The sequence below is a fragment of the Herpailurus yagouaroundi genome, unplaced genomic scaffold (assembly GCF_014898765.1).
Source record: "Herpailurus yagouaroundi ecotype Mexico unplaced genomic scaffold, PumYag 164, whole genome shotgun sequence".
NCBI classification, from domain to species: Eukaryota; Metazoa; Chordata; class Mammalia; order Carnivora; family Felidae; genus Herpailurus; species Herpailurus yagouaroundi.
This window is the reverse complement of record NW_024412405.1, coordinates 35,629,189-35,642,304: the sequence shown is the minus strand read 5'-3', so window position 1 is coordinate 35,642,304 and position 13,116 is coordinate 35,629,189.

Below are 13,116 nucleotides of genomic sequence, written 5' to 3'. Positions count from 1 at the left end.
AAAATAGATGAAGGGGATTAAGAGGTACAAATTTCCAGTTATGAAATTAGTAAGTCATGGCAAGGAAAAGTTCAGCAAAGGGAATATAGTTATAATTATAATAACATTGTATGGTGACAGATGTTGAGCATTGAGTAATGAACAGAATTGTCAACTCCCCATGTTGTATGCCGGAAACTAATATAACATTGTATGCAAATTATACTTCAATAATAAATAAAAATCAAATTAAAAAGATTGCTGTGTTGGCATAATATTAAGGTAAATGCTTCTAAACAGATGGACAAAAACATATATTTCATTACCCCCACTCTATAGATCCCAAAAGTATCCTAAATTTAGCCAGTGTTTTTAGTTATTGTAGTAGAAGTATGTTATGCTTCCTTTATTTTCAAGGAGAATATAGTTTAGATGAGAAAAATCTTCATACATCTTTTAAACAAATTTTTGATACATTATTTTGTCTTTTGGGCTTTACTTTTATTTTTCTTATTTTATAGTTGAGCACTTTCCGATTCAAAAAACATAACACTACCTAATACATTTAATTCTGTGACTAATGAAACAGGCTCTAAACTGTAAGAAGCAGTTTAGAATCTAACATATTGCCCCGAATGGAATGAGATGGAGTAGAATAAAAATGACTGTCCTCTTAACCCAGATACAATATAAAATGTTTCTTTTCTTCTAATAATGGAAATGCTTATATATCACTTATGGGGGGGGGGTAAGCTCTAAACATTTTAAATCATTCAATTCCACAGCACATAATATAACAGTTGTTTCTATTTCTGACTTCATAAAAACTAATAACGTGTAGTTTCAAGCATAGAAAAAGAGTGAAAGTATAGGTATTTTTTTTTCTAAAATGCCCTGTCCTGTGGAATAAATGGATTCAGAGCAGAGAAAAAAAAATTAATTGCAATTTTGTCCTTCAAATAATCAAAACGTAAGCCCCCAAAGATGAGGATAAATCGTAGAAGCTGATCAAAAAACTTGAGTATCAGCTTTGCCGGTTTAGGGAAACGTTTCGAACACCTTTCAGTTAATTTATCATTATAGTTTCCTTCCTAGTAAAGCCAGGGATGGTGGGAGGACTGTTTGTCGTGGCTTCGAAATATTTGTAAAACCTCGTATTATACTATTACTGTTTATTTATTATACACTATAATTTTACTCTATCACCCTGTACTTAGCATGTTGATTCGTAAAACCTCGGCCTGGTCTTTGACACGTTGTCTGTAATTGTAAAAAACAGGAACAGAAGTTTACCCTCTTATGGAACGGTGTGCTCGTGAATGTTTAACAAGCGGCTTCCAGGAAAAAAAGACCCAGATCTGGTAAGACCAGATTTCCATGGTGAGATGCCATAAATACCTCCCCCGTGGCCAGCATCAAACCACGACCGTGGCTCTGGGCACAGGTGCCTGCGGCGCTGCTTGGCGGTAGCTGATGGGTTGCAACCCACACACTCCTGGGGCCCTGAGAGCGCAGCTCTGCGCGCCTTCCAACTCCTCTTGAGCTACTTCTTACGTTACTCTTACTTTTTACAGTTCCTTAGACTCCGCAGCTCTTTCTTTTCTCAGGGTTTTCACCACAGGCTTCTTCCTCCGCCTGGAAAACCGCACCCTCCTTTCCGGTTAGATCTCCGGCTTCCCATGCACTCGCACTGCTGGAGAACTGGGATCATGATACAAAATGTTTTGGGTTCTGTGTTAATGTAGTTCTTTAAACAAAAGTTTCCCAAACCACTGCCCTAGACAACACTAGAATGGGCACTGCCAGCGGATTCTCATTTTCTAGGTCTCCGATCGCCAGTCCTGACCCCACCCCGGCCATTGTAGGCTAATTTCTTCCATCAGGTTACGGTCCAGTCCTTCCGTTCTGGGGGCCCGTGAACCTGCCTTCCAGTTGCATATCTGCTCTAACGCAGGAAATGGTGAGTCTATCGTTTCCTCGGCAGAGGACTACTTTATTCTCATGTGCCGCGATACCTCCCCTCCGTACCAGCCACACAGATTATTTCATTTCTGTTGTTGAATGTTCCTGTTGTAATGTGATTTCGAAGTCCTCGTTCAGACTTCCAATGTTTCAACATCCCTCATAAAAAAGAAGAGTGTACCTCATATCTTACCTGTGTCATTTTTTTTTAGTGTTTATTTATTTTTGAGAGACAGAGTGTGAGCGGGGGAGGGGCAGAGAGAGAGAGGGAGACACAGAAGCTGAAGCAGGTTCCAGGCTCTGCTGGATCCCACCAACTAGGAGATCATGACCTGGGTTGAAATTGGATGCCCAACTGACTGAGCCACGCAGGTGCCTCTTACCTATGTCGCTTAATACAATGGAAATGTGAGTCATTTTAGTCATCTTATAAACATTGTCTTTATTTTTTTAAGAGTATTTTTAATGTTTATTTTGAGACCGAGAACGTGTGCAGGCATGAATGGGGGAGAGAGAGAGAGAGAGAGAGAGAGAGAGAGAGAGAGAGAGAGAGAGAATCCCAAGCAGGCTTCACGCTGTCAGCGCAGAACCTATTGTGAGGCTTGAACTCACCAACCGTGACATCAAGCCCTGAGGCAAAATCAAGAATCCCTTGCTTAACCAACTGAGCCACTCAGGCATCCCAACACTGTCTTTAAGTGATAGGATTTATTTATATCACTGTTATATATTTCCACTGACATCATTTTCAAGAAAGTACTATGAGATTCTCCATGGTCGTATACTTATTAAGTCTTCTCTCTCTCCCTCCATTCCTTCTTCCCTCCTTTATCTTGCCTTTCTTTTACAACAAAACAAAACAAAACAAAACAACAACAACAACAACAAAAAAAAACTTTCTGGGGCGCCTGAGTGGCTCAGTTGGTTAAGCGTCTGACTTGGGCTCAGGTCATGATCTCATGGTTTGTGGGTTGGAGCCCCGTATCAGGCGGTCTTTGTGCTGACAGTTCAGAGCCTGGAGCCTGCTTCAGATTCTGTGCGTCCCTCTCTCTCTGCCCCTCTCCTGCCCACACTCTGTCTCTCTCTCTCTCAAAAATAAATAAACATTAAAAAAAATAAAAATTAAAAGAAGCTTTCTTCTTTTAATTTCCTTTAGTTAATATTGGTACCTGAATGAGAACGAGTCTGCTTTTGTATCTTCTTTGATCTGTTTTTGTATCTTCTTTGACCTGTTGTATCAGGTATTTATTGAATATGTATTTTCTATATCTAATCACACTTGATTCTCTGTTTAGTAACTATAGGACAATGAAAACATTTACTGAGAATCTAAAATTAAATACCTATCCCCTAAACCTTAAAAGTTCGTAGCATTTGTAATTCCTTAAACACCATCTATTAGTGCTTTTAGTAAGCAAGTTGTTAATTTATATAGCAGAAATGTCACTAACATTAAAAAATTGTGCTCTAAAATGTGTTTAGACATTCTAAACTACTGATGACTTCTCTCTCATTACTCTCCTCACTTATCTGCAGTACTGCACCCACAGTCATAAATCTTCTGCCTCTTTTACGTCCAGCTCCTTCCATTTATTTCTGATATGATCATCTTGATTTACTATTATTGGTATGATTGGATCGTCATTACTGATTACTTACTTGTACAGTTCCAGGATCATACTATCTGCTCTGTAAAATGTTACTTCCACTTTTATTTTCTTACTTCTAGTATTCTATAAATTGTAAAAAGCGCTTTTCCTCAAAATGCTTTTCCTTGGAGCTACTACAAAGTTATCATCCTAAGGACCTGGAACAAATAATAAAAACCTGTATCTAATTCTGGTTACCTTTGGTGACTCTGCTATGCCCATTAGAGAAAACTCTAGGAAGGTAAAGAACTTCCCGGCATAGTCACTGGTATCCTCAGAGCTTAGAACAACGCCTTACACATGCTGAATGGTTAATAAAGGATGGTTGAATCAATGAATCTGGGGACAGGGAGGGAGGACACCCATGTCTTTCCTTATGTGGCACTGAATGCCCACAAATATGTATGTATTTCTTTTTTTTCTAAGATTTTATTTTTAAATAATCTTGACATCCAACGCGGGGCTTGGATTCACAACCCCAAGATCAAGAGCTGCGTGTTCTACTGACTGAGCCAGCCAGGTGCCCCAAATATATATGTATTTTAATTAATTGTAGACTTAACGGTCCAGTTTCCATCCAGTTGGATCAAGGTGTATGCATTGATCAAAATAAATTATATGGCCAAAGACACCACATCTCCATGTGGATCTTCAGTCACAAGTTCTTTATGTACCTGTTGTTTCAATAAAGGTGAAATAAAATTTAGCATGTGACTATTCTAGCAACTATTCATGCAGACAGGTGAATTGAGTATTAAAGAAAAAACACGGGGCACCTGGGTGGCTCAATCGGTTGAGCGTCCAACTTTGGCTCAGGTCATGATCTCACAGTTTATGAGTTCAAGCCCCGCATCCGGCTCTGTGCTGACATCTCGGAGCCTGGAGCCTGTTTCAGATTCTGCGTCTCCCTCTCTCTCTATTCCTCTCCTGCTTGTGCTCTGTCTCCCTCTCTCAAAAATAAAAACATTTTAAAAAGTTTGTTTTTTTTAATTTTTTTTAACGTTTTTATTTATTTTTGAGACAGAGAGAGACAGAGCATGAACAGGGGAGGGTCAGCGAGAGGGAGACACAGAATCCGAAACAGGCTCCAGGCTCTGAGCTGTCAGCACAGAGCCCGACGCAGGGCTCGAACTCACAGACCGCGAGATCATGACCTGAGCCGAAGTCGGCCGCCCAACCGACTGAGCCACCCAGGCGCCCCAAAAGTTTGTGGTTTTTTTGTTTTGTTTTGTTTTTTAATTTTTTTTTCAACGTTTATTTTTATTTTTGAGACAGAGAGAGACAGAGCATGAACGGGGGAGGGGCAGAGAGAGAGGGAGACACAGAATGGGAAACGGGCTCCAGGCTCTGAGCCATCAGCCCAGAGCCCGACGCGGGGCTCGAACCCACGGACCGCGAGATCGTGACCTGGCTGAAGTCGGACGCCCAACCGACTGCGCCACCCAGGCGCCCCAAGTTTGTTTGTTTTTTTAAAGCATACTTATTTGTTTTGGTTTTATAGGATCAGGAGTAAGTAGTTTCAGCAGAACTGTACAGATGTTGATATGATTTTCTTTGACCTCACAAATAGTCTTGAATTTAATTTTTAAATACAAAGTTCTTTTTTAACCTATTCAATATGTAGTCTCCTTAAATTCCTATTTTGAAGCTTAGGGTTCATTCCCTTCCTTGTCACATACACAATGGCCCCTCTGTATTCCATGTCTGTTTTCTTTTATTTAGAGCAATATCTGAAATTCTTATTTCTTTTATTTGTTCATAGGCTGTCCCTCCTAAATAGGACATACATACCATGAAAGCAGACCATCTTATCTGACCCTGCCATATCCCCAGCACATAAAAATTGCTCCTGGAAATTGCGTTGAAGGGTAGGAAGAAAGGAAGGAAAGAAGGAAAATGGCACTTGTTTTCTGATTTTTTTTTCATATTGAATTTTGGTTTAAAAAAATGCCTTAGTCCAAATACCATAGACTGAGTGGCCTACAAATATCAGAAATTTATTTCTCCATTCTGACTGCTACGTGGTCCAAGATCAAGGCACAAAAAATTCAATGTCTGGTGAAGTTCTACCTCTTGGTTCCTGGGTAGCTGTGTCTTATTGCTGTGTCTTCACCTGCAGAAGGGGTTAGGGAGCTCTCTGGGGTCTGTTTTATAAAGGCACTAACCATATTCATGAGATCTTGACCCTCATGACCTAGTCACCTCCTCAAAATGCCACCTCTAAATACCACCAGCCCATTGGGAATTAGATTTGAACATATGAATTCTGGGGGAAAACAAACAGCTGTAGCAGAAAAAAAATTTTTTTTAAGTTTCTTTATTTTTGAAAGAGAGAGAGAAACAGAGAGAAAGAGAGAGAGAGAGAGAGAGAGAGCAAGTAGGGGGTCAGGGGCAGAGAGAGAGGGAGACTGAGAATCCCAAGCAGGCTCTGTGCTGTTAGCAGATGTAGGCTTGAACTCATGAACTGTGAGATCATGACCTGAGCCGGAATTAAGAGTTGGATACTTAACCAACTGAGCCACCAAGAGGCTCCACAGAAAAAATTTAGTAACGAATTAGTTAACCCCTCCTCCCATGTTACTCAGAAAAACAAGGTCATTTTTCATCTCCTTATCTTTACATCTTCTTTTTCCCCTGATCTCAAAAGAAGAGGTGTTTCTCCCTTCCAAGCTTAACACCATTATACTGGTACTTCTTTACTTTATCCTCAAGTCCATGGGTGGACATGTGAGGATCCTGGAAGACAGGAAAATAAGAAATGCAGAGGGCCACAGACAAAATGCCAACAAATACCGACATGTGAGGATAGGACAAAGGAAGGAAAAACATAGGAAGGAGAACCTATTCACTCTCATTTACCCCTTACAATCTGGTTTCTGCCTAAACCACCGAATTAAGACTCTTCTCCCAAAAAGTGCTTAGTACACCTCCTATTACTTAACTTCTAAGTTTTCATCTCTCACTACTTCCTGTCTCAACCTGCTGGCCCCTTGAATAGTCATTCCTCAATGTTCAATCAAGAGTGCTGTGTTTTATTTTTCTCTATTCTTCTTTGAGGAAAAAAAGCATTACAGAGAAATAAATGTATCCTCCCTTGCCTTCCTCCCACCCACTTCCACATCATTTACAAGGAGGAATTTCCCCAAACATTCCTGCCTCTTTCCACCTCCTAATTGGTACTTTTTTTTTTAATGTGTATTTATTTTTGATAGAGAAAGTAAAAGCAGGGGAGGGACAGAGAGAGAGGGAGACACAGAATCTGAAGCAGACTCTGAGCTGTCTGCACAGAGCCTGATGTGGGTCTCGACCCCACGGCCCACCGTGGGATCATGACCTGAGCCAGCATCAGGTGGCCCAACCGAATGAACCACCCAGGCACCCCTGGTATGTCTTATTTAAGGAGCTGTGCTTGTATTGTTTTCCTTTTCCTGTTCATTTTGCCCACAAAAGAACCAGCCCATTCTACTCCTGGGACAGTTCCCTGCCTGTTTTATTCTAAGTCACAGTCATCACTGTGTGGCTGTGGGATAAGTCAGACATGGTGGGAGAGAGGTAAGGGCTAAGGGCTCACTTGGCCTTCACATTAAACTATGTCCTCCAATATAGATAGCATTTATCCATAAGAAAGATGGTATTTTAAATCTCAGCCTTTTCTTTCCCTAACCTATTTGTTCAGACCCTGCCTGGGCAGAAAGAAGCTATTTATTGAGCCCCACACATCTCCACAACATTAAAGATTTGTTTATTTTATTTTATGTATTTTAAGTAAGCTCTATGCCCAACATGGGGCTTGAACTCTCAACCCCCTACATCAAGAATCACATGCTCTACCAACTGAGCCAGCCAGGAGCTCCAGAATTTTTTTTTCCTTTGAAAGAGATCTGTATACTCATATTGTGATATAGTGTAAAATGCCTTTTTCACCCTTTCTCCTCCTAAGATAACTATCTGGTCTCTGTTCAAACATACAGAACTTGTTTCTCCCAAAAGAGTCAGTGAAGAATACAAGGGGCTCCTAGATGGCTCGGTCAGTAGAACGTGCGACTTTTGATCTTGGGGTTGTGAGCTCAAGCCCCATGTTGGATGTGGAGCCCACTTTAAAAAAAATAATAAAATAATAAAATAGGCGCGCATAGGTGGCTCAGTTGGTTAAGCCTCTGACTTCAGCTCAGGTCATGATCTGGTGGTTCCTGAGTTCAGGCTCCACTTTGGTCTCTGTGCTGACAGCTCAGAGCCTGGAACCTGCTTCAGATTCTGTGTTTCTCTCGGTCTCTGCCCCTCCCCCACTCATGCTCTGTCCCTCTCTAAAAAATAAACAGTAAAAAAAAAAAAAGTTTTAATAATAATAATAAAATAAAAAATAAATTAAATAAATAAATAAATAAATAAATAAATAAATAAATAGACCAAAAAGCCTTCATCACTTTGGGAAAAAGGTGTCGGTAAAATATATTTGTTAGCACAACTGTATTTTTTTTTTTAACATTCTAAATGATGACAAGTATTTTTCTCAGAAAATGGATGAAAGGAATGAGTCAACTATTGTCACGTGACTTTCAAATTCTCTCTGTAGCCCAAAGGATACTTGGAGCCTCCTCTGCTTTCAGTCCCATGTTACCAATTGTCTACAGAATATTCTTTCTTTATTTTTTTCATTGCCCTACACATTTTTAAATTCTTTGAAACTTTTTGAGTTTAAATAGAAGTTGTAAGAATAATGCAAATAATTCTCATGTATCCCTTGGCCAGATTCTCCAAATGTCAACATTTTATCACATTTGCTTTATCTCCCTCCCCCCTTTTTTGTTAGTGTTGTTCTGAACCTTTGAGAATACTTTGAAGATATGATTTCCTTTCACTGCCAAATGTTTCAATGAACATCTCCTAAGAGCAAGAACATTCTTTCACATAAGCACAGGACAATGATCAAAATCAGGGAATTAACATTGATACAATACAATTATCTAATCTAAACACCTTATTCAGATCTCACCAATTGTCCCAATCATGACCTTGATGGCAAGAAAATCTCTTGATTATTCACTGCATTCCATTGTCCTATCTTTTAAATCTCCTTTAATCTGGAATAGTTCCTCAGTCATTCTTGGTCTTTTACAACACTGATGTTTCTGAAGAGTACACAGCAGTTATTTTGTAGACTGTCCTTCAATTAAATGCTACTTTGATCTTCCCCATTTGCTTTAATGTGTCCTTGGACATTTTATGAACATTTTTAAAAGATGTTTATTTATTTATTTTGAGGAAGAGAGTATGTGAGCCGGGGAGGAACAGAGAGGGAAGGAGAGACAGAATCCCAAGCAAGCTCCGTGCTCAGCACAGAGCTGGATGCAGGGCTCGATCTCACAAACAGTGAGATCATGACCTGAGCCGAAGTCGAGAGTCGGACACTTACCCAGGCACTCCTTATGAATATTTTCTGTGTTCATATTCCAGCAACACTTCTTACTAGATGATCACTTAACCTCTCCGAGTCTTAGGTCTTCATCTTTAAACTGGGATAATTATACGTGCCTAATGAGTTATAGAGACGATTAAAGGAAGTGATATATTTAAAGAGTTTACCCTCCAAACTCATCAAGTTGTATGTATTAAATATATACAACTTTTTGTACACCAATCATACTTTGATAAAGTGTTCGTTTGTTTGTTTGTTAGGTTTATTTTTATTTATTTTGAGAGAGAGAGAGCAAGTGGGGGAGGAGAAGAGACAGAAGGAGACAGAACCCCAGGCAGGCTCTGCCCTGTCAGTGCAGTGCCGGATGCGGGGCTCGAACTCACGAACAATGAGATCACAACCTGAGCCAAAGTCAAGAGTTGGATGCTTAACCGACTGAGCCACCCAGGCACCCCTAAAGTGTTTGTTTTGGTTTTGTTTTTAAGAAATTTACCCAAGGCATGTTACAAAGTCATTTGCTTTTCATGTGATTTGATTTCGCAGCTCTTTATCATCTAGCCACCCTTACATAAATGTATTCTAATTTCCCCGTGTGTCTCTAAAAACGTTCTAGAAGGGCACTTGTTGGGATGAGCCCCTGGGTGTTGTATGTAAGTGATGAATCATGGGAATCTACTCCGGAAGCCAAGACTACAGTGTGTACACAGTATGTTAGCTAACTTGACAATAATTTTTTTAAAGGAGACATAAAATAAAATAAATAATAATAATAATAATGGGGTTCCAGAACTACTTAGAACTCACCTAAATAATTGTCATCCTCATCAGACTATAACTACTATTGAACCTGTAGTCAGTTAAAAGCCCTAAATTTTTTCTGCGTAAACTTTTTACTCTTATTAGTAGTATTAGTCTCATTATTGATACCACTACCAATGTCAGTACTTACTGACCCGACCACCTGTATGTGTCAGGATCAGCAATGGGACGCGCCCTTAAATGGGCCCCTTTCTATGATGTAATTCTCCCAACTCATGAGGTAGCTATTACCTGCATTTTTGATGTAAGAAATCAGATTTAAATTGCTTACATCACAGGCCTTATAGAAGCGCTGGGATTTAGTCCCAAATGGATTTTTTCAGAACATAAGTATAGCCTTTTTTTAATTTCTGTATTAAGTATCATTTTTAATTTCTACTCATCGTCCTAGGCTTTTGGAACTATTCTGATTCCTGGTTTTGCCATCAACGTGTATAAGCTTTTCTTCCCAACTTAGCTCTTATGTGTTTTCCCGCAAGTCATTGATTAAAATGTTGTTCAAGAGAGAACCCTGTGATAAATGCTAACATTTCCTTCTAGGTTGAAATAAGTCACTCTCTGGGTATAGTTTTTTCAAACAGCTATAAATAAATCTTGCTGGATTGTAGGCTGCTTTACCTATAAACATCTTATGCACAAGAACAACTAAAGATATTTTTTTCTCATGCCTCTGGCTTCCCCCTGGCTATGAATCTAATAGCACCTCTGGGAAAGAAAAAATGCTTGTCTTAGTTTGGCCCAACTTGTTTATATTGAAATAATATTGGTCCCTAGTGACTGTTCCTTTTCTTCTTACAAATCTTCTCTTTAATAAACTATTCTAGAATTTTGCTGGAAGTGAATCCAAACAATAGCAGTTTCCAAAATTCTGGTCCCTGTCTAACAATGTCACTGAGTTGCTATATGACCTGGAGAAGGTCACTCTTAAAGAATGAGAACATTAAACCTACCATTTATTAAGCTCACTGTGCTAACTACATGTATTTGATTTGGGCACAACGTATGCAGTAAATGTTACCTCTCTTTGACAGATGAGACTAGTAAGACTTGAAGAGATTTTCAAACTTACCTAAAGTCACTCAGGTTATAAATGGTGGAGCTGCGAGGTACCTTGCCTCAAAGTGCCAGATTGTTGCAAACTCCTTATGCTGTGATTTATTTTAGGACGTTCTGCTGCTACTAACTGTTCATTTGTACCAAATGGTATAGACTAAAAAGTAGATTTGCTTGAGCATGTAAGCACTCCCTACCTAACTAAGTCAGCAGCACACCAGAAGGCAACAATTCCCCAAGTGTTTTTCAAAGGAACACTCGCAACAATTCCCAAAGTGTTTTTCAAAGGAACACTCGGTCCCTCCAACAGCCTTAGGATAAAGCAGTGCTTTCCAGTGTTGGGCATACGGCTCTTGCTACTGTGATACTCCTGGAGATTCAAAGGGTTCCAATGAGCCCTTTAGAAAAGAACTCATCTAAACCTCTTGGACCACAGAGCTAGTTTCATGAAGCAAATATGGCTTAAACTGTTATAGGTGTTAGTGTGTGTGTGTGTGTCTGTGTGTGTCTGTGTGTGTGTGTGTGTGTGTGTGTGTGTGTGTGTGTGTGTTTAATTTTTACTCTTTGGAACTCCAAGGATGTCTATCCAAAGATACAATGAGGTTTAAAAACATATATTCTTGGGGCACCTGGGTGCCCAGTCGGTAGAGCGACCGACTTCAGCTCAGGTCATGATCTCACGGTCAGTGGGTTCGAGCCCCGCATTGGGCTCTGTGCTGTCAGTTCAGAGCCTGGAGCCTGCTTCGGATTCTGTGCCTCCCTCTCTCTCTGCCCCTCCCCCACTCATGCTCTGTCTCTCTCTTTCTCTCTGTGAAAAATAAACATTAAAAAAAATTTTTTTAAACATATATTCTTATTTATATGAACCTTCCTCATTCATATAAAGTTACCCGTAAAGTTACGGTTCCTTAGCATTGGCAGGCTGGGGCTGGGAATGGAAAGCAAGGTATACTCTACCAAGTCTGAGCCCTGTGGGAACACGGTGGGATCCTGGAAACAGCAGATTAGCCCACAGCTATCCCTGTTTACATAGTCAATGTGTGTTTGCTCTGTTTGAAGATACTTCAAAAATAACAATTGTAAAAGAGATTACTGCTTTGATCAGAGAATCTGAATCTCCTTTGTTTGACCATGAATAATTGGCCTTTGTAATGTTAATACTTCTTTTAAGGAATATCAGATCTGTAAATGCACCTTAATTACAGGCAAGCAGTTTTGGAGGGAATTTGTGACAGCATTTTACTGAAGGTCTTTTCTAGTTCTCCTTCAAATCTAATTATAGTAGAAAGATTATTTTAGGCCAAGCAGTAAAAAGCTATAATTATTAGTGTTTTGATTAATGTTCACATCGGTCAAAATAGTTATCTTAGTGAAGAGGAAGATTTAAATCTGTAAAATGTCCTATTTTTCCTATAAAGCACGGAACAAAAGGTAAAGCCTTAACTGAGATGTGCTTGCTAACGTTGTTAACCATAATTTTGCCGGCAGCTCAGGAGTCTTGTTTTCTCCAGTCTTTACATTTAAAAGCACCCCATGGGAATCCACAACTTAAACAATGGTTAATTCCTAAACTGTGCTGTTTTCATTTGAAACCAACTAAATAATCCCATCACAGTATATGAGTACAGCATGGAGAAAAGGAAAGACTTTTGTTAAGTTGTTCTATTTTAACTTTATGGCATTAGGCTTAGTTTTGCATTGTCGTTGCAAGAAAATATATGTTGATATAGAATGTTAGATGTTGCTGAAGGTGTGAGGAAATGGGATTACTACAGTGCAGATGGGGCGATTTAGCTAGATATGAGGAAGAGTTTCTCAACAACAGAGCGAAATCTCCTTACGCGTAGGTGGTTTGAAAGTTGCATATTTTATGAAATGGTGTGAGGCAAAAGCCTGTGTGCCAAGCAGGGCCTGGTCTAAGAGAACCTTTCCATTGATTGGTTTGTTATCTTATGTCGTATTGAATCCCAAAATGGGCTTTTCTCCTCACCTGACTAGAAGGCTCACAACAATTAAGCACTTATCCCTGGTACTAGCTGCTACCTTTCAACACAGAGGATTTGTCTCAGTATCGTGTTAACATTTAAACTTATCACTTAAAAACTGGATAGAGCCAAGCACACCTGTATACCAGCGGAAATATCTCTGAAGTTTAAGCCACACTGAATTAGCACATTCCAAGTCATGCGCATGTATGCGTGTGTGTGTGTGTGTGTGTTTGTGTGTGTGTTTCCTAAT